The 27,394-nt window shown below is 36.4% G+C and overlaps 1 protein-coding gene across 3 annotated transcripts in view; it reads right to left on the bottom strand.

The window, feature by feature from the left end:
* AKAP6 (A-kinase anchoring protein 6) overlaps nucleotides 1-27,394 on the bottom strand; it is a 292,996-nt gene that overhangs the window by 54,001 nt on the left and 211,601 nt on the right. The gene's annotated exons all lie outside the window — the stretch shown is intronic.

Here is a 27,394-nt window from a genome sequence, read left to right as displayed (position 1 = left end):
TCACCTTAGAAAAACAATTAAACATAACTTCATTGCCCCAGAACAACAGTAACTTGATTTTTTTTGCATCAACCAACAGGAATAGCGAAATGGCACAAACTAAACAGCCACAACGCTCAGACAGTCCAATATTTTCTTCAACTTGCAACTCCCCTTTATCTCCTGCATGGCTATTTATCATCTAAAAAAAAGGACAGAGGAAACAGAACTAAAAACAGAAGTCTCTTCCAAAATTACTTTAATATGACTTTCTAAGTATTTAGCTGTTTATTACTTACATACTTTTAAAAAACGCGTTGTTGTACTTTTTAAAAATGCATTGTTGTCTACATGAAAATTGGTAAATGAATCTCTTTAAAACCCTGATTCTCTGAAATCCTACATTAAGTATTACATATGATAGTTCTGCAGTGATTAATTACGTTTTAGCAGCTGGTACAGTAAATCAGAAAATAAAACTTAACATACAGGCATACACTCATATACATACATTACATATAGTTAAGTTAATTCCCTCTTGCTCTTATGCACAGCATACTTATAGAAATAGGACTTCTGATATGGCCAAAATCACACTTTTTATTCAAAGAAGAAAATTCAGCACCTATTCTTACAAAGGTGTTTACAAGACATACGTAAATTATACACAGCTATTAGCAAATTAATTACATCCTGAACATTAAGCTTTCTTTGTTTTAAAGTCAGCCAAGAAAATGCTGTAGTAGCTTATACTGAAAATATTAATAAATAGGCTAAGTATAAAAAGTTAAGCTAGAATAAGGAATGTTTAAAACATGGGTCCCTCTGCCAGATCCAAGAACATGTTCTGTAGGAAAACAAAACAAAAATACAATTGGAGACAGCTTAAAGAAAATAAGAAAGGTGTGAAATCACTGTTTCAGCTAACAGGTCCTCAGCATTTCCATGCATATGTTTGCATATTGTTAGTTTCATATTTTAATCTTTCATTTACACAACACATGCACATCATTTGTATTATGTAAACTTCAGCAAATATTAGTCATTTGTGGATCATAGAGCAAATGTTTTAAATGAGGTGATTTAAACCATTTCTCATTATTAATGAACACTGATCAGGTGTCTGCGTATCCAAAATTACATGAATATGCATAGTCAAAAACAAGGAATTGTTCACAAAGGACTTGCCTTTTGGTACATGGCATACTGAGGCTATGGTTTTAAAAACGTGCAATACTAGGAAACAGTCAGATTTGGCACTAAGGAACTGGATCAGCCAAGAGGTAACACCGTTTTATTGGACTAAAACGTTCAACAAGTATTCTTCTTGGTCCTATATTATTGCCTTTTCAGCTGGAACGGTTACTGGAGGAGATTACAATCTTCTTTATGTAATCTGATTTCTATTTAAAGATGATATAGCTGAAAAGGATTTGCATAATTATTTCCATAAGTACATGTAATATCAAGGGGAATCCAGAGTCCAATTCGCTAGGCACAGAAATCCAGTTTGTGCTACTCCCTTTCTTTTGTCAAGTGAATTAATAGACTGAGGGAGTCCTCTAGCTGTGTGACATGGCTGCAGACACGGCTAGTTAACACTCTTCACCTGTTACAGGCTGGCAGTCGTTGCGGAGTAGACTGGGGTTCGTTATGCTCTTGGACAGTGTAGGACTGATAAAGAAATCAACTATGTTGCATATGTTTCTTAACTGCAATGCTCTTGTTAACATAAAATGTTTCATTTAATTTTGGACTAGATAAAATAATTCTTCAGTGCAGCATAATCCAAATAGAGTGACAGATATTATAAAAGGTTATTACATTAAAAAATAAATAAGCTAGATTTTATGTACACTCTCTGTCTTTTTCATCGTGTAACCTACTGTATAAACAAGCATGACGGAAGTGCTGATTGATAGAAAATACATTATACTGTAACAGTAAAAGACGAAAGAATTCAGTTCGTTATTAGATGTATTGGTATGTAACTGAGAGTCAGTATTGTTTCACTTATGGAAATTAACATGCACTATGTATTTTAATTTAAGAGAAGAGCTTAATGTACAGGAGGTACAGTTTAAGAACTGATAGCACTAGATGCTATTGCTAATGCTATTTTTTAATCCATTAAACACCTACACTCTAAGCAGTTGCATGACAAAATTAGCTACCGGCTCTATCAGTGCTGCACAACCCTAGTCTAGTAGGACTACTTTATCCTGTGGTGAGAAGATAATTTAATCTTCAGATTCATTCTTTCCCCTGCTTTAAGTGAGCAAGGGCTCCTCTATTGTGACAGTCTGTGGATGCAATGATATAGATTACTATTTAATAGCCAAAAATGAGACTGAGAAAGTTAAAGTCACAGGATTTCTCACAGTGGTCGTAATAATAAATTAATGAGTATATATTTAATTTCCCACAACACCTGCCACAGCAAAAACTGACAAAAACATACTGGAAAAACTGCAAAATATTTACAGCATGATTAGCTGTGTGCATGCATGGCTGATTTTGTGTTCCTGAAGCAATACAAAACAATGATATCTAAGCTAAAGAATTTTGACTTTTTCTTCCCCCTCACTCCACATGATCTGTATTTCTCAGAAGAAAAATAGTGGAGTTTAAAAAAAGGCAGTAACGTTCATCCATGAATAAGTTTGGCAAGGATATTTAAACCACAAGAAGTTGAATTCCAAAACAAAGGAAGTTAAAACCTTATTTTCCCTGATAAAAATACTCTACGAAATCTAAGCAGGCTTGATTGAGACACATTTTTTGACACTTTATACTAAAGCTACGCTTTTTTTTTTTTTTTTTGCTTTAAAAATTATATAAAACATTTTTTGTGTGAAAAATCACACCCGAAAATTCTGCCCAAATGGAGACTGGAACAATGCCTTGTAACAGTGTTAATTGTCACCATGGAAACCAGAAGAATAAGCCATTTTGAAACTGGTATAGAAGGCACACATTGAGCAACTCAAGCATTTTTCAGCCTCCCTCAGTGTTAAGGAACAAGATGCCTAGTCACTGAGAGGTCAGAGAAAGAAATCATCATGAAAGGTTCGTAGATGTGCGCTGTCTGGTAAATAATAAAAAAATCTGTACACAGTTAACAACTCTGTAAGACTGCGCACTGCATCTTTCAGAAAGAGAAACATCACAAAAAGATGATCAGGACTGGGGTAGAGATTCCACCCCTCGAGCAAAACTTTAGGGCAATATTATGCGAACCTTGCCCCTAAAGCTCCCTGGGAATTCTGTTGTTGTAATAAAACTTCAGAAGAGGAAAGAAAAAAAGCCTGCATGATGGAATTCAAAATAATGCTCTAAAAGCACACAGAGAGATTAAGACATCCATTGTAAGACTTTTGTATGGTGCTTCTGTTGGTTATAGTGAAAAGAGACTAGACATACTGAACACACAGTGGAGCTATGGCTACGAAGTACAGAAGAATTAAGCCAGTGAACTTTCTCCATTATTGGAATACGGGTGTACTATTTGTAGATGTTCTGCTTTCCACCACTCACATACTAAAAATGCATCTTCAGTCAAACGACACTGTATAGTACACAACTCTCATCAGGACTGAGTGACCTGCAATTTTGTTTGCACCTTGATTTTATCTTTACATTTTAAAAACGTGCCTGTTAGAATGAGTCTGTTGCTGCAGACAGAAACGCACGCACACACGTGTGCAATCTCTATATGTGCATTATAGTCCCTGTTGGCACACATTCACAGAATACATACTACCGGCATAAATTTGAGTAATAAAAACTTCACAAGCATATTCACCACACCCGAAATATAAATATATATAAACATATAGCAATGCATATGTAATGATATTTGTCCATCATCTCTTCACACACATTCCCACTTTGCTTTCTGGATAATGTTTGCACTCTTCATGCTAGGCTTCATGGTGGCCCCTTAGGAAGCCCATGCCTAATGCCATTCAGTGATGAACAAAGAGTCTTTTTATTCCAAAGTCCAGGGTCCAAAGCTCAGCTGTATACAAGCAAAGTGAAGGAATCTGCTAGAGGCCAGCCTCCCCTTCACAATAGCTCTTAAAGCTTCCACCTTTTTGGTACTATCAGTGCAAAACATTTTAGAAACCGTCCAGAAGCCTGGTTATATTTCTTATGCTGTCGACACTGCTAGAACCTCTGGACAACATTCAAGATCTTGGTTGAGTGATCTGTGCAGATAAATAGCAGTTGCTGTTTCTTGCAAACTTCATGTATTTCACTACTAGCGATTTATGGCAAATAATTGCACAGGGAAATTATAAAGACTCCTACAATTGTCCTTGTAAATTAATAATAGGCTTTCTTGATTGGGATAAATTTGCTGCTGAGCCTTTGGAAAAATTAAAAAGTGCAATGTCATTTAAAATTGCCAGAACTCACACAGTAAATTACATCTGAGGTTAAGAATCAGTTTTTCCTCTTCTAGCTTATTCCATTTGCATGATCTGGAAATCATATTACATTGGCTATGTATTGTTAATTGGACATAGATTGCATTATCTTTAATATAAATCAAACTACAAATATTAAAATGAATTGCAAATTCTCTAATAGAAGATCATAAAACAATCTTTTTTTAAGTATCTCCCATTAATAATTTAATTCCAATTATATCACTCAGAAAACTCATGAAGGAGAGCGCTAACTTATTTCCATTTACTGCCCCCCCCACAAATAAGCACAATAGTAAAATACATGTTTATGTGTGTGCGCATGCAGGTAAAAGAAAACAAATCTTGGCACTTTTGTCATAAACCCCACAGACATCTTGCTTTTTTGCTTCAGAAAGTAGCAAATATGGATTGTATTTCTGCTATAGATTCCCTTCTTTTAGCAGCCAGTGAAATACATATGTTGAAGGAAAGATTAAGTAACTTCATGAACTAAATTTTGCCTACGTTAAAAAATTATGCAGTCAGTACCCATTGTTCTGCCTTTTTTTAAGGAAGGTGATCCCGACCCTTTAAATTTTACTATAAATGTAATATCTTTTTGAAGACTTTGTATGCCCTTTAATGAATTTATATTAAATATTTAATACTGTTTAGGGCATATCCACTACTACCAAAAACAGTTATATTCCCAGCAGTCCCACTGTTTCAGGCAGAGGGCTTGATTGATCCTCCTAGCCTGAATTGAGTAGAATGAAAAGAAGCAGTTGGAAAATAGCTGCAATCATTTAATGCAGATGACCTCTGACAGGCTCACAGCTCTTCTATCTGAACAGAAATTTGCATGGGGTCTCTGTGCAGAGGAACAATGTAACCTAAATGGTAGACAATCTTTATTCTAATGAAGTGGGTGTCAAGGTCAATGTAAAACTGCAATGATAAATGGTGCACCACTAGGCAAGAGAAGTTGCATAGGCATTGTAGTGCTTTCACATTAATTGAAGGCTGAAATGCACTGAGTGAAAGCACAAGACTCTCTTTTCACCATAATGTGTTAATGCACAAATGTTTAAATGTTTTATTCAAGCCTCTAGCCTGTTGGCACGAATCTTATTGCAAACAAAAATACAATAGTTGGCCAATAACCAGAAAAATAGAACTTTTTATTAGCTTGCCTTATTTCTCGAATCCCTAACAACTTCCACAATCTACTCAGAGTACTAAAAGAATAACAAGTCTCCAGACACCTAATGTAATTCCCATGATCCTTTTTCTATTTAGGATATCTGTCTTTAATTAGTTCCAAACAAGCAACCCTTTAGACAACTCTTCATTAGATACCATTCCCAATGAACTAACTGCAAGAAGAAAAGTCATGCTTCAATATTATTATTTCCTAGATTCCAAGTTTTCTTTTAGTATACAGTTAACATCTCCAGGTGCCTTTTGTTCTCAGTAAGAATTAGACCAGTAAAACTGGGTTTTGTAATGCAAAGAGTTGTGTGCCTAGAGTGGGGACTAAACTACAATCTGTTATTGTGGCTTTGTCAAAACTGCAATACAACTATAATTATAGTACTTCATCAGTCGATCAAGCAATTTGTAGAAGGCAGTACATTTTGTCTTATAAAAATGAGGAGGACAGTAAGCTGCTTTTTAAAATCCTGAGCTGCTTAAGCTTGTTAAGCGTATATTGTTTGCTAATACACTCATTAGCAGCCAAGCATTTTAACTTCATCAATTAAACGGGAAATGGTGTTGCACCATTCGTTTCACAAAACGCTAAAATGCAGATAGCATTTTACAGCTAAGAATTTTAGAAAATTCATTTTCACCTACAAGCTGCAATATACACTTCAAACTGTTTTCTGCACGCTGATATATACACGGGGTGTGTGTGTCTGTGCATGAACGTAGGTGGTGAAAGCCTTGTATATAGTTGTGAAGCTAATTATATATGTACACATATACACCCACTTAAAATTTCTCAAGTCCCATAAGGATTGCTGTTAAAGCAGACTCATTTCCTGACATCGATGAACATTTACTCCTCTGAGTAGTCCCAGAGATGACAGAAAGTTTGTTCCTGTGAGCAACTAACAGCTCTGCAGCATAACTAACAGGTTCACAATATGGATGATAAATTTTGAATATTTATCAGCCCTTATAGTTTTAGGCTTTTCTGTGCAAATAGATGTTAACAATACAATTACAGTTATTAGACAAGGAGCTATAGCTTGTTACTAATTAAGAGTATCTGCAGTACTTTCAGTTTCTGGAAGACTCTGAGTGGCATGTACTGTACAATGCCATTTCTATTTTACAACTCATCTGTGAAAGGGAATTTTCCATACGGAAATCAGTCTTCAGGATATTGCAATTCAGAGAATAAACTCCAGTGGAAAAAAGTATAGTGTAAAGAAAAAAACGTTACTGATGAAACTGTTTAAAAAACTGTACAGCTTCATCTGTGTGTGATTTGTCAGGTCTGAAGCTTTGACGTGCCCAAGGGGCAGACCCCAGCGGGGAGTAGGCTGCAGAGCTAAATAGCTGTGAAAGAAGTCTTAATGTAGGATGGAATTCAAACTAACCTTGACATGACCTCAGGAAAAATATGCAAAAAGTAAAATGAATGCACTCTGCAAGATACATCCTAATTTTGTGGCCAAGCTGGTTAGTTTCACAAACATAACTGGGACTTTAAAAGCAAAATAAAATACAAGAAAAAAGGGAAACTTAGGAATTCAGAGGAAAACTTGAGCAGGCATGGTGTGTTACTGTGGAGGCATATGAACCATTTGGAAACAATCCAAATAAAAACCAACACTGAACAATATTGTTGTCAGCCTGTCTATTCAGGAAAATTGTTTTTTTAGGTTGAATATAAGTGACACAAAGCCAAGATTACATCATTGCATTACAAAGTCTGTTGTGGCTTTTAGCCGAACAAGCCCCATGGATCTACTGGCTGATGGCCGTAATTCAGTAAGAAGTTTTAAGGGCTTCTCTTTTTTTTAGCTTCATTACTATAAATATAGAGGAATTTCATTTAAATTCTGATTATTTTAAATTTGTTCCAACTACATTCCGCACCCTGAGTTTGTTCTGCAAGCTTACTACTTGATACAAACAATAAAAATTTGAGTGGGTATATTAAGTCTTGATTTGGCTTTATTACGCACTTTGCCTCTCTTGCTCAGTGTTCAGTTAAGCAGGAAGACATCCACCCTAACATAGCAGCCAAGAACTGGCTAATTCACTAGATATATGGAAATTTTAATTGAGTGTCAACTTGTGTTGAAATTCAATCCCATTACCTTCAGAATGCAATTTTGCAGCAATACCAGTTATTTACTACACTATTAACCAGATTTTAAATATAATTAAATTGCTAAGAACATATAGCCAAAATATAGCAGTTTGAATTCCTATAGCAATGATAATCAAATAGCAGGTGTGTAAGATTCCCTTAGATGGATAACTGCGGCCCATCTACAAACGAAGACAAACCCTGGCAGATGATGTTAGAATATGGGCCCACAATACAGGTTATCATGCAGTTCAGGGGAGGCCAGGCTGTTGGTGCATTTCAAGTTATACCAGTATCTTGATCTGGTAGATTATGTATTTAACTGGGAACTTTGGCTGATGATATACTAAGAAATTTCTGAGATTCATCCTGCATTGCTTGCAACAATACTGTTAGAGCTTTGATTATCGTGTTTCTTTTTCACACCTTGCAGCAGAGGTGTGACTTTTGCCACAAACTAATACCAATACAATCGATAGGCATGCTTAAAACATCAAATTTAGATTTACCTTAATTTGCATTTATTTAGTTGCCTGGAAAAGCATTGATGTAAGATAAAAATAGCGCTCTTTAGGACTTAGTATCTACTGTATCTTGGGATTAGTGTGCATGTATATTTGCTGAGGGAAACCCACAGGGTAAGCAGGATTCCAGAATATTAGTGTAGAGGGTAGTTAGCCCACTACTGACTAGAAAATGTACTTGATGGTAGCGAAACTGTTTGTCCTGGAAACAAAAAGGTGAAGCTGCACCTCCCCCAGGTACAATATTCTGAAATGCTGACCTTATATGTACCAAATCCAATATAGCTACATTTTTACAAAATAAAATACAACATTATAATATTATGGAGAAAGTAACCAAAGAAACTAATTTATAACCTGAAGATCTCAACTCATCCTCCCTTCTGCTAAGCTGTGCTTAGTTTTGAAGTATGCACGAAACATAAAACTGGAACTCCTCTACACAAAGATTTAATTCCAAATGCACCTACTACTGTTAGACGGTGTGTTACAGGCATCATTTTATTTTGAAATGGACACTCCTTTGCATTTATCTTTCACAGAGTGACTCTTCTGAGGTCCTCCCTTCGCTGTTACTCAGCGAGAATGCTAATGGCAGTCAGTAACAGCCTCTTGCGAGAGAAGTCTGACTGAGAAGGGACAAATAAATTATCCTTTCTTCCAGCCACACCTACTGGGATATGCTTGATGGTAGAAAATCTCTAGGGTCTTCTCCCCTATTTCCTATATTGTTTCATGGGAGAAGTTCCCCACTGCAAGAAGAGCGAAAATGAAATCCAAGTACATCCTCAGATGGACATGGATAGACCAAGACCACAAAGTCTCTGCCGAAGGCCAGGAAAATCCATAAAGGAGTTCTCGGCTCCTGCTGGCACCAGTATTCCTCCATTTAAGACACACTGACTCCTGTAATGTCATGCTACTATGCCTTGTCAACTATGAAAAAAGAAAAATAGTATTGGCCTTGCTGACAGGTCTGGAATCTCTGCAAGCTGCTGAACGGCCACATCCCTACTCAAGTTAAGACTAGACACACACTACATTCACCTTGCTCAGTCTCAAACCTCAGAACTTGTGGATCCAAGTTCTCATTAGCTGTAGTATCCAGGGTAACAGCATGATCTTTGAAGTACTTGAAATTTTTTCTGCATGGGAGAACATGCACCTATCTGTTAGAGGGTCCATCTAGGTACTGACCAGAAAGACACAATCTGATGCTGACAGCAGATTTTTCAATTTGCCCCAAAGTTATAATGAAAAATACCAGTTTTATTTTACATGCACATACTGTACTGTATTAAGTAAAGTGAAAGCTAATAGTTTCCATAATGTGCTCTTTGTTTTGTTTCCTATAATTTCCCTTGAGTTATGTCAAAGTTGGCCCACTCAGCAGATCCACAAGGAGTGCTAAAACATCTTCATTGACTATCTAAAATACTGGCAACCATCATAATTTCTCCTACAGCAATGTAATTATAATGTACTGTATCAAAACTATTTTTAAAGTATGTTAAAAAGAAATTTATGTAGTTAATTACTCAGTATCATCTCCAGACAGACATATACTGAACTCTTGAAGAGACATAACAGTGAATAGCTATTCACTTTCCTAGTACAAATTAGTCTCTTATTAAAACAAATGCAAAAGTTACCATCCCAATGCCGTTATTTGTGTTAACACTGGGTAATCTCATTTTAAGCTGAATTTTGAAAATTGTTAAGAATTTTATGCTCAGTTTTCAAAACTGATCTAGGAAAAAATTAGTACTTTTATAATAAAAAAAAAACACCCTCAAGTCAAAAAATTTTTATGATCAACTACCAGCTTCTTTCAGAAGAAAATTTATAATGGAAATGCTGACACAGCATAAACTATGGCTGTATGAATGATACAGAAACAGCTATTTCAAAAAATATTTTTAGCATTAGGAGAAGTCCAACTTTGTTTAAACCTGGACTTATTTTTTTACAATAGCAAGTAATGTTAACAGCATACTGAAAATGTTAAGGCTAAGTGTACAGTGTCAAAATAGATTGAATCTCTCTGAAAACTGGAAATTCAATCTTTTTAAACATAATCCAGATGTTTGGCTTTTAATCACATTTCAAGAAAGAGGAAACTTATGTGATACAAAATTCATACATACATATTTCATTAGTGCCTTTCCTATCACTGAATTAAAAATTTCTAACATATGTTTTCCTCAGACAGATAATGTTTTAAATTAGAAGCGTTGGCAAGAAGTTGTACACCTCACAAATGTCATTGAATTATTTTCACATGGAAAAAAATCTCATTTTTGTACAGTATAACAGTTTTAATAGTAAATGCTACTGCAGTGATCATTTTTCCCTTATTGATAGGAAGTTCAGTAGTCCCTGAAACAAACTAAGTATATGAAGATGACTCAACAGAAAGAACTAACAGTTAGTATTCTTCAGAGTATTTGAGACTGATAGCACCCTAAAGGACTTATGGGCATTTAGCACAGATGTCTTCCTCTTCCTCCCTGTTGTTCAACACACCATAATGCTATGTCCAAGAAGCTTTTCTAGCAAGAGTCAGACTACCAGGCAGATGGAAAAATTGCTTTCAAGATGCATTTCAATTCTACAACAGATACTAGTACCCCTGTACTTGCTGAATAATATGTAAAGGAATATATTAGAGTGGCCTTTGTTTCAAAAAATGACACATACAATAAATTACGATTATTTTAACCTTCAGTGCCTTAGAAAACTGGACTCTGAATCCATTTCTAAAAATGCACTTTCAGAAAGTAAAAGTTTTTTTTTTTTATATACATAATTTAAGATATAAAAAACCTAAGCAATAAAATTATTTAGGGGAATGTATCACACATACAATGGCCAAAGAAACGGGAAGGAGAATGTATCACACATACAATGGCCAAAGAAAAGGGAGAAAGACAAACAAACCCTGCTTCTGATTGCCTGCATGTTGCATTGGGCTTGCTCTTTAAAACCTTCACAACTTCCTAGGGATGTGTGAAGTGCGATCATGAAGAGTTAGGAAATATGCACCCTGTTATTTTGTGATGTGATGGAATGAGATGTTTCTGAACATTATTATGAACTTCACTTCTGCCTAGAAATGTTGGAAACTAAGCAATCCTGGACATGCTCAAAGTCAATCTCTCAGTATCTCAAACAGCTGCTCTGTCTAGGAGGGGTGCTTAGCTTCTTGCAGAATAGCTGCCGGTATGTCTAATGCGGTCTGTTATGGGCCGACTCTTTGCCCATTCTCAATTTAAAATAGAAACTGAGATACAGAAGGACTAAGTGTCCAGCGTCACAAGGATCTCGGAAGCAGGAACACAAATCTTTTCAGATTCAGTCCAGTGTTCTGTCCAAATGAATAGAGTCTAGCATGGCTGAGCTCAAAACTAGTTAACACTGTTTGTTTTCTACTAGACTGAAAAAAAAATGAATTGTTGTATTTGTGATGCGTTGTAATCATACTCATCTCTAAACTCAATATATTTTTTACTTCTGCAAGATATTTAAAAAACAGTACTAATAGTTACCTTTAGAATGTACATGAATGCGGAGACACTGAACTCATTTTGTCTACTGAACAACAACTTGTGAGACAGAAACAAGAGAAACGCTTCCTCTGCTTCTTTCTGTGCCCCTGATTTCAGGTAACTTTCCAAGGATTTATGCTACTACTAAATGTGAACTCCCTTATTTGCTGGTACGGCGAAAGCTGAAAGCTCCTTCTCATTTCAAATGGCATTCTGTCAAAATATTCCCTGACAAAACTTGGGTTGATTCACAGGTATGAAGTGCAAGCAATTGTGACAATCTAAACTAACCTGTATAAAACGAGCCTAGGAGTCTCACCGCCTGTCCCGTATCAACCTCACAACTTTCTGGGTTAGAGGAGATCTTTCAGTATTGCATTTAGCCCTGATTTTCCCATCTTTCTCAAAAGATGGGAAATTCATAACATTCCTTGGTAAAATGATAACTAACTAGCTTTCCTCCTTTTTCCAAGAAATTGTATGGTTTGTTTCTACTTTGAATTTGTTTAATTTTAACTCCCAGCTGTTTTATCTTCTCATACCTTCGCCAAATAGCTTGAATGTCTGTGCAAAGCATGACGTTACTACAAGAATCAAACATGAAACCAGATGACTTGCACTGATCTCAGATTAACTCTTTTTGGTGTTTCTGGGATTGCAACACACAGAATCAAAATACAGAGCTGCAGAACAATTTTGCAGAGGCTTCTGAACTCAAGTACGTATATTTTGGACATTCCTATGGCTTGATTCTTCCTAGGGCTGTCAGGAAGCCAATTTTCAACAATCTGGCCCTGATATAAATGAAAAATAATGGATTTGGATTTAACTTGCACTTATGGACAGTTCCGCCTATAGCAACTTTTTGGCTTTTTCTTGTTTGGCTCTCCTGCTTCAATTTATGATTTTTTATGCTCCCGTTTATGCTGAGAAGGAGGATGGTGAGCAGCAGAAAAAGGTCATAGTAGCAGGTGAAATGGATATCAGTGAAAATTTCACCCACAAGGAGAATATATTTTAGTGCATACTGTTGATTTCTCTAGATTCACTTTGGAAACTATAAAGTCAAACGTGAAGACCAAGAATCTGCCCCTTTGTGTTTAGCATTTTGTAATGAGCTTCTTTGAAACCCATGTGCAGCATAACTGTATATTAATAAAACCTGTATTTCAGTAATTTAAAAAAAAATTCTGTAAAAATATTACAATAAAATTGTACAAATGGATTTAGAAAATAAAACACAAGTTCATCTTGACTTATGTTGCCTCCATTGTTGAAATGTTTATCTCCATGCCCTAAGCAGTCTGATAAACTGGTGGCTATAGCATCAGTATTCAACACTACAAAAGAATTTCAACATCAGTGCATTTAGCGAATGGCAAATTATTGGTATTTTAACGTCTGAATTCTACATAAAGAAATGTAAGGGACACGTCTTAAAATTTGGACCAGATATGCATATATTTGAGAAAGAAAATGCTTGAAAGGACCACAGCAGTAGGAAATATCAGGACACAACACCAATATTGAAGTAATATGAAGCAAATTCAGGATACTTTGAATCTACTTCAGCTGTAGAGAACACTAGTGAAGACTTATGAATTTTTTTCTTTCTGGCATTCTCTTAAGACATTCTCGTCCTGCTTTTGCAGACAGCTAATCCTGGTAACTACGCATGCCACAATAGCTGTGTGGCAGTTCAAATAGTAATTGGAAAGCTCTGTGGCCATTAAGACAAGCTAAATGCTTAAAGCAACCTGTACTGATATCTTCAGCTTTAACTGTTGCCAGCCTATTTAATAGATGCTTATTATATTTAGATGCGTATTTAGGGAATATAGCAATTCCAAATGAGGACGGAAAAATGAAAGGGGGGGGGAAGAGAAAAGGCCGAAGTGGGAGAAGCAGATCCTATTACTTATCTGGTGTTTTTGAGTTTTTTTAAAGACGACATTCTGTAAGAATTATCAGAAAAAGTATTTGACTATTTTTTATGGTGGCAGAACCTCATGAATGAGGTTCTTTGCACTTCAGTGACACAGAAATAAAATGGTTCTACTTAATCTCGTATTTCCTAGTTTAACAATCATTTTAGAATTAGTGATAACTCTAAAAGAAAAAAGTGCAATTTGTTGAATTGTTCATGTTTTTAAAAGTACTAGATTATTTTCATCAAATCTGCATCTGAATCTTAACTATTTTAGGTTTTTCCTTTAGCTGTTATGCTAGGAGTATAATATATTGTTACAGAATTGAAGTTTAAAGAAATTTAAGCAATGAATACATGTTTCAGAACAGGCCATAGAGTTTTTGTACACTAAGAGACTACGCTAGCACTATATTAACCCTATTAAAGGTAATTTTTCCAGCTCACTGGTGATTGGCATTAGGTACTGATGTTCAAAGTACTGCCACTGCATTGATTTTATTCTTTGCCTCCTTAACAAAGTGTTGAAGAAATTGCAGAAGTAGAAGTTAACCGTCCTTTGGTAAAGCCATTAAGCACTTAAGAAAAAGGTTTGAATATTTAAATCATGCAAAAATCTTTAAGGATATAATATATGTTTTTAACTTTGCAACCTTTCATAGTTAGGCTGGAAAAAGTCCCATTAGTACAAATAAATTTACATTTGACTGGTACAAGAAAAAGAGCCGATGTAACATTAAAAACAGTCACACTGTTGCACTCACAGAATAACACCATCCAACAACAGAAGTTTTAATAAATATTATTGTACACCCTTCTCAAGACCTGAGTTAGGGCATACAATGAACAATGCAGTGTGGTAGGCCACCTGGTGGTCAAATAAGCTAATTATCCATTTTAACTAAGAAAATTAGAGGACCATAGGAAGAAAAGACAAACATGGAATAAACACATAAAAGTAATCAATTAAAATCCACTGAAGGTAAAGATATATACAAGAGAGGCTTGCTTTAGCTTATCTCAGGACTTCTGGGACTGGTTGCTGCTTACAGCTGGATATCAAGGTTGACTGAGTAATGGTTTGCTGTGCTAAAAGCAAACTGTAGTGAATCTCCTTGGCTTTTCCCATACAATTTTGTGAAAAAAGATTTCATAACAGGTCACCTTGTCACAGCATACCCCTCAATTCCCTATATAAATGCAGACTGGATCCAAAAAACCCATAACTTCCAGGAACTACTCTGGGAAGCTAGAACACAAACTATTCAGAAATGTGCTGACCAGTGCACTACTTTAAAGGACCTCAAGAGCTGAGACAACTTTGCATCTAAATCTGTGCCCTGATATCTTACAGCCATACAAAACAATCACAACAGGTGTCAGTATAAGCTGTTGTCGACACTGTACATTCAGACTCAAAAAAGATGTGAATATGAAATGCAAGATAACTGTGGACTAGTGGGAAGCAGCTGAGATATCTGAACAGATGAGTTAAGGCCACAATTTTGGAAAGATTAACTGTTGGATGTCTGACAACTGATGATGAAAAAATGGGAGATTGACTTGAAAACCAGCATAATAAATGAGGTTTTGAGACTTATTAAGTCAGAATCTGCCAGTGGTAAAATCTTCAGCACTAGGGTAGTAAATTCTGGCCTCAGCCAGATGAAGTCAGCAAACTAAAAGGTACAGCCACAAAAAGAATTAAAATGAAAGATGCAGCAGTCTTTGAGGAACCTGGGAAAGGGAGCATATGCTTCAGAAGGGAAGAATTTAGAAAGCACCAGAGAGTAAAGCGGTGTGACCGGAGAGCAAAAGCATGTGACCGGAAATGTTATGCGTTCTGTGCTATTTTTAGCCTTATAGAATCATAAATATCAATAGGAAAGCCCTTTCTCTTAAGATCTCTATATCAAATTTATAAACAAATCATATGCATAATCTAAAAAGTCTTTGTTGATTTTAACCAAATCAAGTGTCTGAACCATGTGAAGATCTCCCATCTCATCAGGTTTCCATGTTTGGAGGCTATTCAGATAGCGAAGAGAGGTGCAGAAGAAATACAGACACTCATGAGCACAGCAGCTTTTATATGACGTGTAAGTTATTATAAAAGTATATTTCCACTGCCTGGCCTGAGGGGAGAGAAACAGGAAATGGGTAGAAGAGAGATTCTCTGGCATGAATTCACCTGGGTAAAGTGCAGGGAATTTTTATTTTCTCACTGCTTAAAAATGCAGGGACAAAACAGAAATCGTTAGCTATCACTTCAGCATGCCTCAGCACCAAGGTCAGAAATTCCTACTTGCTGGCCTACCATGGCCCTAAAGAGCACTGGCTATGGATCTAGTGTGTCCATGGAGAATACCCTGCAGCTGAGTCAAGAAACAGCTATAGGACACATTCCTTTTAAAAGAGATGAAAAAATTCTTCACATGTATCTCACCTATCTCCCCAATAAGCAACAGTACTTGCTATTGCCTTCCTCGACCAGCGCTATTCTACCTCTCTTGTAATCTGGTTGCTAACAGGAAGAGTTGAATTTTAATTAATGTGTGCCAAACAGAGATGTTTTCCATAAAACACCCGTTTTATCGCTTAACATTTTAATATTCTGTGTAACTTTGAAATGGGCCAAGAATAACAAAGCTCACTTATTTAGCATTTGTGCTGTTGGAAAAGAAATACGAACACAAATGTCTTTAAAAAATGGACTAAATAGATATAATTGTCTTTAAATAACTGTATTCTCTTTACTTTGCAGCTATAGTAAGTTCCTAAATATGCTAATCTATTTTTATGGAGGACTCAGTGCTGTCCATTAAGATTGGATTGTAGAGACATATCCAGCACTTGAATTGAGATGAAAGAAAAAAAAAAAGATAGGGTATGGATATGTTTGCTCCCCGAGGCAGCAGTTGCTGTCTTAAAGGTAAGATACTGCTCATCAGACAATTAGCGGTATTATAGAGGTATTAAGAGGTTATTGCCTCTTCAGGAAAAATAGCATCCTACATTGTGCACATGGAGGAAGCAAGCTGTGCTGTCGCTTCTTTACAAGGTAGAAATTTCTACAAGTTCAGAAGCTCCTACAAGTTCAGAAACCAGGGCTAGAAGCCAATCCTTTGCAAAAACAAGATACCACTGATGAGCTGGTGCACAGTATTTTGCCTCTGCAGAGCACTGATTACCACCTCCTGCTCGGCTCCAGGAGCCTCTACTCCTCAGAGAGGCAGCCAATCTGCATATGTCAACTGAGTCTCAGTTTTGTGTAGAAGGTCCAGTGTGGGACACTTATAACCTACCATTTTCACATCTACAGGAAAGTGAAGGAAAAACAGTTTTAATCTACTACCTATAATGTTTCTCTCACCTTTGCATTAAGCCAACAGTAAAATCACAATTGCACAATATAAATCAGTTTTCAGCTTTCTCTATTGTAAGCCAATTGCTAGTTGTCACCGGGAGCCTATGGGGGATCTCTGTTGGAAGGAATGCCATTTTCTTTCTTACTCCCCCTGCCCCCTCCCCCCACTTGCATTTACTATTTCTACTGTGATGTGAGGAAAACTGATATAGGAGCTACTACAGGAGCTCTTTATCACTAGGATATTCGCTGAAAGCTCTGAAAATCTGTAGTGGGGATATTCCACTTTTCTAAAGTGGAAGACCATAGCTCTAATTGCTTGAAATAACTGTACTACTAAAGGGCTGATGTCTTGCTTCCAATTTTCTTTGCTCTTTTATTTATTCTTTGTCCCTTTACTGTTTTCTAAATCATTCCGTCTTGACCATCTCAAGGCGCTTCTGTCAGGTGAGCAAAAAAATTGGTAAAAATTGTTGTTCATCTTTGTGAACGACTAGACTCTCCTTCTGTCAACTGCTCTGCCTCTTTCTTGAAGGGCTCCTGGTTTCTCAGGGCCAACAGCAAAGTCCCTCAGAAATCAACAGATGCCACACACAAGAGATTCTTTCAGATTCATTCACATTCTTTCAAGTTTTCTGCATTTAGACTCATACTCCTCTCCAGGTATATGTTGAGGAGCTGCTGATAGATTGCCTCTTCCTTGACATTTCCTATGTTTAGCTTGCCATCAGCTACGTACTTGAGGCGTAGCAGCTTCTTTAGTGCCTGGTTCATATTATAGCAGAATACCTCTAGGAGCTGGCTGAGACTGGTGAGCATAAAAGCCAGTGGGTATCTAACAAAATATGGGGCAAAACAGTAGCTGTTGTTGTTCATTCAGATCAACATGCCAAAACCCGTTTTTGACATCACAGTGAACACTTTTCCCCTAAAAAAGTCAGGGAATATGCCCAGTATGCTTTCAGTATTTTGTTCAGTGATTTTTGTAGTTTACTCCAAGATTTCCTGACCATAAGTAGATCATCCATCCACTCTGCATTAGTTTCTGTGGGTACATCACTACTTTGCCATCTTTTTCAGCATTTTTACTAGACCTAACAGAATTCTGTGCTTTAGTGGACTCTAGGTAACATGTGGTTTTGTGCTAACTTCAACTTAACATCCAAGTGCTCATCTGTTTCAAATATGACATATAGTCAGCTAGAATGCTAGGGAGGAATCACAGTAACTGTCCTCCTGTTTCTTTCAAATACTGCTTTGAATGCTGCCTTGCAATTGAAACCAGAGCGTGCGCAGACCTGTGGCCCACTTGGGTGTAGAATTCTTGAAAACCAACTACTATAAACTTTAAGCAATGACATCTCTTATTTCAGGGTTCCTTATTGACTGACTGCGTTTATCCGCTGGCCTCATAATGATTTCATTGCACATCTGCAGTGCTTGGTTGCATCTCTCCAGTCTAATTTTGCTCCTTATCAGTGTTGCGCTGCAGCTGGCTCCACAATCCAGCTGGTATCAAATTAGTCATTGATCTAATAGCATAGTTGCAAATATAGCAGTTGAATGCCTGGCAGCCTTCTGCATTGCCAGAACATTGAGAATCTTTAGATCTACTTAAGTCACACTACAGATATCTCGTTCTTCACTAAAACCTTACATTTTTCAGACACTGTATTTTAATTTCATAGGTAACTTCAATATTCAGTCTGTCTGCTTGGCTCTTTTCTTCAAAAACATTTTTATTTCTACCTTTCATGTTGCCTGTTACGCTACATATGTTGCACTAAAATAGCTATGTATTCCATCAATCTGCATCTACCCTGCTTCATGGATTCTTTTGATTTACATCTGTGTGTGTGTTTTCCTGTTTCTGTTTTAGCACTTTTCTGGATAGGTCAGCCACCATTGCTAAGCATATATTACATCAGTTTCACTCTGCCGTCCTCCCTGTGAAGTCTATATTTCATGAGAGATCCTGGGAAAGAGATACCACTACAAAATGTTTTATGTCTCCAGTTACACATGGGTATTCCAGTTCCTGGCTCCATACCATGTTCCCTTTTCTGTTGCTGGTTTTGGTTAAGAAAACCTTTTTATACCTTTTAATTTTATAGAAATATTTGTATCATTCCAATCAATTCCTTTTACACACTACAACATTGTTTCTATTGCCTCAAAAACTTTTTTGTCTAGAGTTCCAGTTTTCCTGGAGCTCAGTCACTGTTATCTATCTTCCATGATTTTTGATGTGTTTTGTTATCTGAATAATCAAAGACTCTTCCTTCCTTTGGGTTTTTCTAATGAGACTTTTGTCCCATATCTCATATGTTACATTCAGGGAAATAACATGAGAGGACCTGATATTTCTAAAATTAAATTGGCTCTTTATGTACCCCCTTGATTGATTCTTGAGCTTTGGTGGGCCCAGGCAGATAGCTATCATCTGCACTAAAACCTGTTCCTCTGTCTCCAATTGTCTGCACTCCCTAAGTTAATCATCAACCTACACATGTTCATATGTTCATATGTTTTTTCAATCAATTATTATGTTTTAAATTAGTAACTTAGTAACTGTTATATTAGTAACTTCAGAAGTGCTGAGGAACTGTTATTTGGCCATTTTTACAAAGCAAATCCTGTATGTGTATTAAAAGTGAATCAAATATTTATCATCACACCCATTCTAACTTTTAGTAGGCATATTGTGAACTAAAGACACAGGAGCCTATAAGGCCATACAACAGCCATAGAATTTAGCTGTTAATGTTGGAAGGAGTAGAAATAGACAGAAATAGCGCAGCTCCACAGCTCAGCATATGAGGCAAAGGTAGAAAAGAGGGGTGATATTCTTTACCTGTTCCACAGTTTTTTTTCTTTTTTCTAACTATTGCATGTTTCCCTCTCTGCCATTAACGCCTTATATCTTCTACAAGATAGCTAACAAAAAACAGACACCTGAACATCTTAAATTAAGATTAAATCGTGTAGAAGTTCTGAAAGTAGAATTTTTTCTTTGACCACAGCTGAAGCAATAAGGGAACTACATCTTTTCAGAAAGAACATTTTTCTACCAATTTTTTGCTGAGACATTCAGTTAAATGAAGCATTTACTTTAAAAAACAAAATAGCTGAAGTGGAGCTCTTCAAATACCCTTCTTGAATTAATTATTCAAGTTTAGGCTCCTGCCTTTTGCAAGGTCTAAAGAATTAGAATTCTGCAATTATTCACACGTCCTTCTAAGAAGTAGCAGGAAGGCATATCCATATATCTGAAAATTTTTTGGGGGGTGAGATTCTTCAATCTCACTGCTAACTATTCCCATCTTTCCTTACATAGTTTTAAAAACAAGGCTAAAATTTTCTGTACTTATATTCTGAGGAATTTGATTAATTTGACTATTGACTTTCTGGAGAAAAATGAAGCCTGTCTTTAAATTAGGTACTTTTACCAAAAAATAAAAACAAAGCAGTACAGATGCACTTTTGAGACAGAAAAGTGCTCAGGATCACATGACTAACTACTCTACTCTTCTGATGGTGTTCATTAAATCTTTTCACACATGACAGCAACCTAAGAGATCTTGGTAATTACTGTTCTTCAACATCCATACAAGACATATAGTCCTCCTTGATGAAGGCCAGCAAAAAACATATATGTTGGTCCCAACACCTCATTCAAAAATATGAATGCTCATCTTCAGAAAGTCACCACCTGAAAAACTTGAACAGCTATTCTGTATCAATCATCTCCCATTTCTAAGTAAAATTATCAGTAAAGCAGAGAAGATCAGACTCTAGTGTATTGCCTGTCAAATTCTGGATGCATCACAGCAGGGTTTCAAACTGGGATATTACATAGACATGACACAATGGAACTAAAAGAACCTCTTTTCATGATAACTGAGGGAGTCAGTGAGAGGTAACATCAGGTAAGTGAGGCTGATCTTTGTAACCTTTTTATACAATCAGTGCAGAGAGAAATAAGAGAGAAAAGGTTTCTTCTGAAACTATTTCAGAGTGCTTGACTTAAGCTTCTGCTCTGAGTAACCCTTCAGAGGAACCTCCTTTTCTCACTGACTATAGAGGCTAGTCTCCTTAGCTCCTGTGGAACTTCAAATTAGTCTTCATAAATGACCCCTTCTCCCAGTGTATCACTGTTCATACTAGGACTTCTCCATAGCCTTCCCTGTGGTCTGCGACAGCATGCTACTGGCTTCCTTCTGTGACACAGCTGGAATAAGTTGTGCAAAACTGTAATGGCACCTATTCATTCTGCCACAATGAGATGCAAGAGGTACAACTGCTGTCTTCCCCCGAAAGCATTTATCCACAGAGCCAACTTTAATATTTACAGTTAATGATCCCTGGAGTCCTATAACAACCATGTTTTTTGTAACACTAAAATATCAGCACCCATAAAGAGTTAAGAACAAGCACAAGTGTTTCTCACTGGCCACAGGAGGTGGCTGGAGCCTACCCCAGGATCCCACTGGACCAACCGCATGTAATTACAACTGCAAGAAATATGAATGAAATTATAATTATTAATTATTTTACCTTGTTAGAAGGAGAAGTTAGCACAAAATACTGTGGTTATTTTTAGTATCATGTATTAAAAATGTAAGTGTACAATGTAAAACCATCACCTGATCCTAGCATGTGAAAAGAGCTTTTCAGGGGATTACAAACTGGTATATTTGATTACTCTAGAACGAACTTCGCATGAAACTTACTTACTAACATTTATATGTGTATGCATTGAACGTATTGGGACTGCAAGTTTATCAGGAACTAGTGAATTTGGGTTTCATCTAAAAAAAACCTGTTACAGAGGTTTTCCATGATCATTTAGTTTTTGTTTATTTTAAAAAATTACATCTCAATTATTTATGAGGAATGCTGATGAAGAATAATTCAGAAGGAAAATAGTATTTCCTGTATTATATTCATGAAACAAAATATCATGGATAGAGCACACAATTCCTAGGATAATCTAAGGTTATATATTAAATACTAGTTTCATATACTGGGCAGCTCTCACGACTCCACAGATTTGCACTGCTTACATCTGCCCTGCATGTGATCCGGTGTGTCAGGAAATAAGAAAAAGCAGCTAGCCTAATTCCTTTAGACAAAAGGGTAAATCAAAAGGTTTCACTGAGAACAATATACTTCAGAACATGCCCATGTTTTAGACCATGATATGACCTCTTTACTTTTTCCAGGGAACAAAAGAACATTGCAGTGCAGTTATTCCTGTCCCTACTATTTGACTGCAGGTATAATAGCACTACAGACACCTCTTCTTAAAGACTCTTGGTCCAAAGATCAGGCCAGAGCGCTGCTATACTTCTGCTATTCTTATCTGCTCCCTAGAGAACGCAAATAATTTAGTATATTTGAGACTAATCTTGAGGCCTTTCCACTTTGTTTGGACACTAAGCAGGTATAGAATATCAGAAGTAATGAAGGTGGCAATTTTCATTATCCTTTGGGGTGAATTCTGGCCCTGTTTTTTTTTTTTTTTTTAAACAAGAAAAATGCTTGATGAACAGAAAATGGCTTAGGGCAATTTACTGTTGAGTATACACACTCAAACCAGCATAACTGAGTATGTTAAGACCATTGCTTGAGTGCTGAATAACTGACAATGCTCTAAGGTCCCAAGGCTTGGGACCTCATCCCACCATTTTTTACCAGCAAGGGCACAAAAACAGACATGTGGCGTTGACTAAGATACTTGACGTGATGACTGTAAATTGTCCACAGTTTGCAGCTGTAGTAAAGAATGGTGATGACAGTTATGTGGTACACATTTACTTTTGTTTGAAGTCGAACGCCTCTTTCATTCTAGACACACTGCTTTAATCTCCCAAAAGCTGTGCTGGCTTTTGCTACAAGCTCAGTAAATGCTGCTTTTCTGCAACGTGAAGTTCATCTTCAATGTCATGCTGGGCAGAAATGGGAGAAACCCACTTACTCGTGTGAAATGCATAAAGCCACTTCTTTCAGAAATACAGGGAGCCTGCTCCACAGAAACTATAATGCTGCCTTTAGAAATGTATGTATACATTTGAAATATATTATGGAAGCAATCAAGAAAACGTGAAAATATTTTTCGTATTCTTCTTTCTTCATCCATTCTCTAGACTTACTTTGTAATTCTGTAGACACGGTAATCAGTGTTTTCCTGTTATAATTATATGGGACGTTGAAACCTAACATTTATCTGCTTTAAATAAGACTTTTTGCCAACAATAATTTTCTTTGCTGCTTCTTAAATAAAAAATTTGCGAGAGGTAGCAAGAAATTTAATCATATTGCAATGTTAAACACATGGACCACTGAACAACGAGCTGGTTGTTACAGCAGGTGTCACAAAGGAGTTTTTACTCTGTTCTCCAGTGCAACTGAAGAGAAAATACTTATGTAGAAAAAGTTAAGCAATTTCATCACTCATTGCAGCAAAAGACTAGAAAACATTGCTGTGTTAGGTCCTGAACTCATTTAATTGATGCTGTAATAGCAATCAGATAATTATTTTTACTGCTGCTTGGAGTATCAGACATTTTAGAGACCTCTCATACAAAATAGTTCATTTTCCTTATTAAAAAAAAAAAAAAGGACAAAACCAAAAAAACAGCCTAGCATGTGGAAATTACCAAACTTAGTCAAGAATGAAAACCGAGCTCAAAATTTTCTGCAAAACTAAGTTCAGTCATTCTATGGTATATAGTGACAATTAAAAGGATACTACAACAACAAAGTCAAAGAATAATTTCTATCAAGGCATGTATCAATCCACAAGGGTAGACATAAATAAATGCTATAATTTACTATTGCTAAGAAATATCTTCACGGATTTTAGCAAAATAAGATTTTTATATTTTTAAAATGCAAGAAAGAATTACATACGCTTCATCAGATAAGCTCTCACTTTGGGATAGAATTTGGGACATAATTTGCTAATAGGATCAAAGTCATATTTCAAGATGGTGGCCATTTTTGCAAGCTAGCCTAAAAGTTTATTAGCAAACTATAATGACTAGTCTGATTGCAATTAAAAAGACTCCCAAATGGGTCCACACACCTAAGTGCTATCTGCAGTCATTTAGATTTTAACATCATGGTTATTACTTATTATCAGGCTGCACAATGAGATATTGATTACTTTTAACCTTTAGATCTAAGAATTCAGGAAAAGTCAAGGTAGTAGAACACTCCACTTTTCCTCTCTAGTAAACTTATGGCCTTTAGTGGAATTGTAATGATTCCTATTGGCAAAGCAAATCTGAAATTAGTTTATTCTCTTGGCTCATACAGAAATGATGACATATTTAAAAATACTGCATGCGTAGCAGATTTGTCGTTTCGGCCTATAAGGGCTTAATCCTGCAGTGTGCTGAGAGCTTCCTCTGGAGAGATGATCATCATCTTCTCCCACTGACTGTTAACAGCTTTGTGTAGGCACTGACAGATTACTAGACAGGCAGAAGGCACTGCGGACCCTGCAGAATATGCATCGTAGGAGCAAAAAATCTTCACATTCTGCAGACTATAACCAATCCCCTAAGCATATTGTCTAAATATATCACTTTTCAGGCTGCTAATCTTTTAATAAGTTTTCTTTATACGGAAAATCTGCTTGAAAAAAAGACTGAAACACAATGTCGCTTCAGTAGGTACGCAGGACTTGTTTCAAACGGAACAAAGTAATCCAATTAAACTAATCTGTTTTACAAGTTAAAATGATACGAAGCACATTAATTGATCCTTATAGGCTACTGCAATTTGAGCCTTCTCTCTATTTTAGAAGCATTTGGAACTGGTTCACACGTTTGTATCCTCTAACTGAAGAGAACTCAGTCCTCCAGTTCAGGAGAACTACGGGCAAGAGAAACATAACTGTTATGTGTTAGATTAATTTGCAGAACACTTGGCATTATTATTGCCAAGTAGTCAAATTGTTCCAAGTTGTTCCGGAAGGTTGTTATTAATAGTATGTTTTCTGAGGAAAGTTCTGTCTACTTTTGGAACTGCATTTCTGTTGCCAAGGAAACTCCTTTAAGCACAGCATTCTCGGAGCACACTGCTGCTTTTGTTTGCCAGTATCCTATTCATATCATCTAAGTAAGCACTTTACATACTTCAGCCTCCAGTTTCAAATGTTTAAGTTTTTATGTATTTATATTACTGCTTTCAGTATAGTTTGCTCTTCTTTTTAAACCCAGGAACTTGTCTAAGATTATTTTAGCAGTTGCACTAAAGGGCAGTTTTTTCACAAGTTTTCAGTAAATTAGTTTTAATTTGAATAATAGCTCCATAGGTTATAGCATTAGGCCTTAAGTGTTAATTATCTTTTCACTCTGAAATTAATGTAGTCATTTCCTACTGACTCCTCTACACCATTATTGAAGTGCTGAGGAAAACATGTCATTGAGTTCTGAGCCAGAACTGTTGTTGTGATTAATCCTGGTCACATGGCCAATCTCTGCCAAAAGGAGATCACTGAAAAAAGGTGACAAAGACAGTGATTTCCTGTCAGCAAAGAGTACGACAGGGCTGTCTAGAAGTGATGCAAATGAGGGAAACTTTCACCACGGTTTGTTTGATCCACTCCGGGCCACAGCGGGCCGAGCCAGCGAGGAAGGCACAATGGAGCAGCAGCACACCCAGAGGAGAAAACGAACTGCACCTTCTGAAGAATGATAGCTTCCAGCAGGGAAACAAAAACTGCTGGGAGGCTTCCCCCCCCGCCCCAACTTTTTTTTGAAAGGTATCCTTAGCTTTTGCTGTGCATTTTAATGTTATTTAATACAGTGAACTGCTTCCCTTTGATGGCACAGGTTAGCAGTTAACCTGTTCCAAAGCCAGGTCAACTAATCTCTCAAAATCTTGCCACTACTATATAAGGTTTTTTCCCCACTATCAAGTCCATCTGTGCTGGAACTTAGTATTGCAAGACATAGCCTACGCAGTTTGTATTACAAGCGTGATACGTTACTTGTAATCAAACAGAAAAATATCATTTCTTCTATGTGATTTTAAAGAATACTTGGTTAATTTTATTCTGACTATACTAACAATTTTAACAATCGTACTTATTTAAATGAGGTTTTAATCTAACACAATTAAGTTTTGCAATTAATCTTCTGAGGAAAATGGAAGGAATTATCATTACATTTTCTGACTAGTCTACTCATTTCTAATCTCCACAGCTCCAATAAATACTGATGTGCTTCATTTTTGAACGTTCAAGGTAGAGAATTACTCAAGTTCCTGCTAAAGGACTAATTAGCAGAGTTTAAATTCTTTGGGTTTGATCCCCCAGTAATGGCATAAGAATCCAGCTGAAGTCAATGCAAGTTCTATGTACTTAGAGCTTATGAGATCAGGCTCACATGCAGTAGATTAAAAAGAAGTAAACACGATACATTTGGCATTAAACTCAGCTATCAGAGCAGTACAAAGACGTGAGATTCCAAAAAACAATAGAGCTGCTCCTTTTAATTTTTTTCTTAGTTAATAGATAAAGCATTATAGGACTAATAAACTGTCAGCTCTTCATTCTGCGACTGACTTCCATTTTAACAAACACTAGCTGATTTTCAAAATCATTAGTTAGTTTAACAGCATAAAGCTGAAATCGTTTAGGGCTACGGAGGAGCGTAGGGAGGGGAATGAAGAATAGATTTCTCTTTTTGTAAGTCTGCTCTTGAATCTAGGAGATTTTAAATGAGAGTCAACAATACTAGCCACTTTTGTGTTAGAGAAAGTCAGCGTACATATTCAGAGGTAAAAAAAAGATGGCTGCGCTATACACTCCTCTTACATTTATGGGCAAAATAAAACCTAGTTAAAGAGAGATAATAGAAATCCTAATAAAAACTAAGAAGCTCCTGGAATATTACAAAACAAAATTAAGCTGAGAGTTGACTTAAATCTATACTAAATCTGAAAACAGAGTACTGGGAAAATAGTCTAACCATGAAAATACATTCTATTTTCCCATATGCAATTTTAGCGTTTATATATTATGTTATGCTGCTTTAATGTATGCTTTCCCCTTTTCGAATTTACCTGTTTTATCATAGCTCCTTCCCATTCATAGACTCCTTAGGGGCAATGATTATTGTTGGTAATAGTGGTACCACAGCAGGTTTCCTGGCAGAGGCAGCTTGCTGAGCTGGCTCAAAGGTGCAATTACTTGTCAGCTCAATAACTGGGAAGAGGGATCTGTGGGTGAAGGAGAATCCACCAAAAAGCAGAGTGCAATTAGCAGGTTCATATTTGAAGCTGTAACTGA

This window comes from Struthio camelus, chromosome 5, assembly GCF_040807025.1.
Source record: "Struthio camelus isolate bStrCam1 chromosome 5, bStrCam1.hap1, whole genome shotgun sequence".
NCBI classification, from domain to species: domain Eukaryota; kingdom Metazoa; phylum Chordata; class Aves; order Struthioniformes; family Struthionidae; genus Struthio; species Struthio camelus.
The sequence above is the reverse complement of the archived record's forward strand: the minus strand, read 5'-3'. Positions and strand labels throughout refer to the sequence as shown.